Source organism: Rattus norvegicus, chromosome 19, assembly GCF_036323735.1.
Source record: "Rattus norvegicus strain BN/NHsdMcwi chromosome 19, GRCr8, whole genome shotgun sequence".
In the NCBI taxonomy this organism is placed as follows: Eukaryota; Metazoa; Chordata; class Mammalia; order Rodentia; family Muridae; genus Rattus; species Rattus norvegicus.
This window is the reverse complement of record NC_086037.1, coordinates 25,467,199-25,472,073: the sequence shown is the minus strand read 5'-3', so window position 1 is coordinate 25,472,073 and position 4,875 is coordinate 25,467,199.

Below are 4,875 nucleotides of genomic sequence, written 5' to 3'. Positions count from 1 at the left end.
TCTGCACATCTGATAGAATACAGAATAGAAACTAGCTTCTTGTAGGCCAGCTTGGCATAATCAGTTTTTTGATTGTTAGCAAGAAAATTATTGTAATCTAAGCAGTTTAGGAAGGAACCTCAAGAGCATCCATAGTGAATGCAGCCTGCAGCTGTGAACACAGGTTTCTTTTGGAGAGCAAGCCTGTGCAAGCCCAACCGAGGTGGGACAGTTCAAGCTACCCTTTTTCCATGGCCAATCTGGGATCGTATTGAGAATGTATTTTTTCCAGGTGACTGATTTCCAATTTGTGGAATTCATCTAACTTGCTGAGAGTGCAGGTGACTCAGAGAGTTAAAGTACAAAAGGACCAATCCAGTATGTCCACAAAAGCTTGCTGTCACCCCAGGGCTTTTAGAAGCTCAGCAGCTAGAGAAGCAATGTAGTATTTGGTTATTCTCATGCTTAGGTCTAGTCATTCACTATAAGCTGACCATGACACAAAAAGAGTCATCTGTGTCAAAACTAGTTGTAACTAGATTTACACCACACTATCACATCACTACCGTATTTGAGGTTCTCAGTTACTATCTAAGAACCTGGAAGAGGCCTGGGTCTTGCTACACAAACTCATAATTTATGTCTTCATGACACTGTGTGCTTTGTTCTGTTGATGCTACCATTGGCATACAATACCTTGGATACTTTGTGCTGACATCTGTGACATGAGACAATAGTTCATGTCATCCTATCCTGAATAAAATGTCCTTAGAGTACAGTGTAGTGGGAGGGGCCTTCTTTTCCTGTGAGATAGCAAAACATTTCCAGTCTTCAGTCAAGTCTGACAGCCATTGTCCAGTACCTGTCTTGAGTTGTCCACATTTTCAGCTAAGAGTCTTCATCCAGGCTGCTCTATAATTCTGTAGAAGATTAATAGGGTTCCAGCCCTAGGATTTAATTCAGTGTGACTGCACTTGCCGAACATGCTCAAAGCCCTGAGATCCACCCTAGCCCTCTGTGCTTTAGAGAAAGAAAATAAAGAACCACATTGCAGTTGAAGTTTCTCATCCAACAAAAGGAGAGCCTGCATAGGGCCTTTAAGTAACTCTAAACCCCAGCTTCTGCCCACAACTCCCTCCATCAATTCCATGATTGGTGTGTTTTCACTACTACTCACTTTCCTCTGTGTGCAAAGAATGTGCACCATGTCAGTAAGTGTGTGTGTATGTTTGTGTTTGTGTGTGTGTGTGTGTGTGTGTGTGTGTGTGTGTGTGTAGTCCCTAGTGAAAACTGTCGAGATACATGCAGACTCATGCTACTACTGTCCCATGGCACCTTGCAGGGAACCCTGAAATGGTGGCTACTTTAATACAGTCTAAACCGGGTGTGCATGGTTTCTGTAAGGTCACCACTACAGAGAGCAGGAAAAGCTTCAGTAGTCACATGGATGTGATCCATCAGTGTTAGTCATGCCCTTCCAGCATGGTAGACTGCAGGTTGTCTGTCCCCATCACTTTGCTCTCTTGTGCCCAAACAATGCTAAGGTCAGGGCCGTTGAGCCGTGAGGCAGAGGCTCACAACCCTCAGTGCTGCCTAAGACCCCTAAGACTGTCTCTTTTGGGTGTGTGCGTGTTGGACACTCATGGATCCTGAGATCTCCGCAGCTGAGGTGAAACAGTACCGGAGCCATTGCAATGTGGGCACACATTTGGTTTTGGAGCTGGGCCACTCTTTGACTTTTGTTGAGTGGAGAGACAACTGTTGCCTGAGCCTTTTGTGAACCGGATGGCCCCTGGCCACGTCAGCAGTCAGCAGTATCAAAGCTGAGCAACCAGTGTTTTATGTTTCATTTTGTCATCGCTGGTCAGTGTTCTGATGCCACAGCACATGGCTGGTCTCAATCTCCCCATGTGGCCACAATCCCTAATTGATATTGCCTCCACTTCCCAAGTGCCACTGGGATTTCTGTAGAACCCCTAAGGCAGCAGCAAGCAGGAGCTCCTGACTATTCCCTCCCTGCTCTCTGGATCTGCAAGTCGTTCTGTGTACATATGGCTATTCCCTCATATACTCTTGATGCCATGATACCTTAATAAACACTTGAATCATGCCCTGATGGCCAGTTTTCAACTGCTACCTGACACCATCTATAATCGCCTGGGAAATGAGGGACAGTCTGGATCAGACTGGCCTTTGAGCATGACTATGCGTGACTGTCTTCGTTGCTGTGGGAGATGCCAGGCAGCCTCTTTTCTGATCCTAGAGTCCCTATACCCAGCCACTTGTCCCCTCTACAGCCAGACCCTACTTCTGCTCCTAGGCACTGTCTTGGACTTCCTTCCCTCAGGTGGCTTCTCTCCTTTGGTTGCTACAGAAACCTGTTATGAGGAAAGGAACAGGGAGTTAAGAGTTCAAAGCCATCTTCCCACTGATGTTCCTTCTCAGAGGTCAGTGGGACACTTAAAGAGTTTTGTGTATACATTTTATTAAGCAAGGGACAATCATGCATCAGACACAGGAAACTAACAGCACATCTACTGGACCTCCTTCAACACCTGGGCATCTCTTCTGGCCTGTGCTTCTGTGTGCTGAAACCTGGGGACCAACTTCCTGTGGGGTTTCCCAGGGTGACTATGCACATTACTACACTGGCGTAAATCCTCAAAACTCACAAACATCAACAGGACTGCCACAGGAACGGTTCTACATCAACAGATACCACAGATCAGCAAGCAGAAGCATGGGAGGGTGGTGCTGTGGCTCACACACTTCTCTTTCCTCACTAGGGCAGGTGACCCGCTGAAGAAAACAAGGGGGCAGCAGGATAGAACAGGAAAACTACAACCCAGTCCTTGCATTAAACACCCAAGCACATTTAGACTAGAAGAGAGAAGTTTGCCAAGAATGAGGGCCACTTTGGACATCCATCATCAATAGCCCTGGCTGTCTAGGCCAGCATCAGATCCAGCAGTCTCCAGGCAGCTTTCCGCCAGGCCCTCAAGGGTGCTAAGAGCATTAACCATGAAAAATAGAACAAGATCTCTGCCTCTTGCCTGACTGACAGCCAAGCATGTGTATGCCCTGGCTATGCTCATGCTGGGACCCCTTCTAGATATTAAGATATAGAGACCTGATAGTTGATTAGGACCCTGTTCGAAAAGGAAGACACCGGATATTTCCCTCTGGCATCCATATGTGCATGCATGGTTGTACAAGCTGGTAGAATCTCTCTCTCTCTCTCTCTCTCTCTCTCTCTCTCTCTCTCTCTCTCTCTCTCAAAGTTTTGAAGCACAGCAGAAGAATCTCTGGGCCTCTAAGCCTGAGCAACCTCATCTGTGAGCCACAGCTTCTGTGTGAGAGCTCCTTTGTGTGAGAGGGGTAGGGTGACTGAGGAAGTTTGCTGGTGTCCATCCCTGGCCTGCATGTGCATGCATACAGAGACATGGACACATGCACATGCTGAGTACCCCTCATCCAATCCTGAAATCTGAAAACATTGAATTTCAAATCCAGGCATTCTCCTAACCTACACCTTCCCTCAGGAATTGGAGATGAGGCCTTGCAAGAATCCTCAACCAGTGAGACTGGCCCAGACCTTCTGAGATCCATTCTGCCCCAGGAGAACACAGCAGGTGGTATCAGGACAACACAGAAACTCAAGACTCCAGCCTGATGCAGGGACCGCCTGCTGGGTTAGAAGACTCAGCATCAGGTTCCTGAAGGAAAACATCACCTCTGAACACACAGGGTCGCTGTGGCTATGCCTTCAAGGCATCTTCAGCAGCAGCTTAAATGGACTAGAAATGACTATGGGAATCTGCCTGCAGGGTGATGTGAGAATCCTTTTGCTCAGGCTTGATCTCTAGATGTTGCCACAGAAAACCTTGAACTCTTCTTGGAGTACAGTCCAGGGAGAGGCTGAACACAAAACATTCTGATTATGAACTGAGTTTAACAGATAATCCGGATCCTGAAGGCCACAGGCCCAAAGGTCTGCACTGTAGGGGTGAGGCATCACTGCAGGGATGACCACACAGTGCAGGGGTGAGGAGTCACTGCAGGGATGACCACACACTGCAGGGGTGAGGAGTCACTGCAGGGATGACCACACAGTGCAGGGGTGAGGTGTCACTGCGGGGATGACCACACACTGCAGGGGTGAGGTGTCACTGCAGGGATGACCACACACTGCAGGGGTGAGGTATCACTGCAGGGATGACCACACACTGCAGGGGTGAGATGTCACTGTGGGGATGACCACACACTGCAGGGGTGAGATGTCACTGCAGGGATGACCACACACTGCAGGGGTGAGGTGTCACTGTGGGGATGACCACACAGTGCAGGGGTGAGGTGTCACTGCAGGGATGACCACACACTGCAGGGGTGAGGTGTCACTGCGGGGATGACCATACACTGCAGTGGTGAGGTGTCACTGCAGGGATGACCACACACTGCAGGGGTGAGGTGTCACTGCGGGGATGACCACACACTGCAGGGGTGAGGTGTCACTGCGGGGATGACCACACAATGCAGGGGTGAGGTGTCACTGCGGGGATGACCAGCAGTATCCCAGCCTTGGCCTGGGAATAGCCATTGACACCCACACTTTCTGGGGCAACATTGTCTCCTGAGGATAGAGTCAGGCCAGGAGCAGCAACTGATGTTCACGAGGGACAAACTTTCTTCACCTCCTGCCCATGCTGGCCCTAGGATCTGGGCTTTTTTGGTGACATGAGTGCTGAGCCTCCCAGGTAGATGGGTTTTCAGGGGTCAGGTGGTGATTGTCACCAAAGATATCCATAAGGATAAGTCATACTGTACTAATTCCCATATTAGATCCCTTCTCACAGGTCACAGAGGCCATAGTGGGTCCTAAATGTGGAGTCAGGTTCC